This window comes from Chrysochloris asiatica, unplaced genomic scaffold, assembly GCF_000296735.1.
Source record: "Chrysochloris asiatica unplaced genomic scaffold, ChrAsi1.0 scaffold00082, whole genome shotgun sequence".
NCBI classification, from domain to species: domain Eukaryota; kingdom Metazoa; phylum Chordata; class Mammalia; order Afrosoricida; family Chrysochloridae; genus Chrysochloris; species Chrysochloris asiatica.
Window position 1 is genome coordinate 82,483 of NW_006408600.1, and position 1,110 is coordinate 83,592.

Here is a 1,110-nt window from a genome sequence, read left to right on the forward strand (position 1 = left end):
CTTGACAATTTCAGTCTTTTCTCCATTTATATGGATGTTATATATTGATCTAGAGGGGAGGACTTTTGTTTTCTTTATATTGAGATGCAACCCGTATCAAAGGTTGTGGTCTTTGATATTCATCAGTAAGTATTTTAAGTCCTCTTCACTTTCACTAAGCAAGGTGGTATCATCTGCATATCATAGGTTGTTAATGAGTCTTCCTCCAGTACTGATGCCACATTCTTCTTCATAAACTCTGATTATGTGCTCAGCATACAGACTGAATACATTTGGTGAAAACTTACAACCCTGGCACACACATTCAGTGTCCCCTTGTTGTGTTCAAATAACTACCTCTTCATCTATGTACAATACTCTCATGAGCACAATTAAGCATTCCAGAATATTCATCTTCCACAATGTTGTCTATAGCTTGTCATGATACACACAATCGAAAGCCTTTGCATAGTCAATAAAGCACAGGTAAGCATCTTTCTGGAATTGTATTCATTCAACCAAGATCCATCTGACGTCAGCAATGATACTCCGCGCTCTACGTATTTTCCTCTGTCAATGTACGGTTATAGCTGTTTTTGGATTATCTTTAGCAAAACTTTACTTGCATGCAATATTAAAGATATTGTCTGATGATTTCCACATTCTGTTGGGTAACCTCTCTTTGGAATGGGTACAGATACAGATTTCTTCTAATCAGTTGGCCAGGTAGCTGTCTTCCAAATTTCTTGGCATAGATGAGTGAGTGCCACAAATGCCACATCAGTTTTTGAAAGATTTCAATTTGTCTTCCATTAGTTCCAAGTAACTTGTTTTTCACCAATGTCTTCAATGCACCTTGGACTTCTTCTTTCAGGATCATTGACTCTTGATTATCTGCTACCTCTTGAAATGGTTGAACATTGTGCATTACTTTTTGGTATAGACATTGTATATTCCTTCCATCTTTTTTTAAAAAATGTTTTATTGTGAATTATGTGATAGTTTACATGGGAGAGCATTAGTTTTACATTCATCCTATCATATATCGTCTTAGTTCCATGGTTACAATCCCCTCCATGCATCATTTGGATATGTGCATTTTTTGCAATAAATTGTCCTCTCAGCACCACT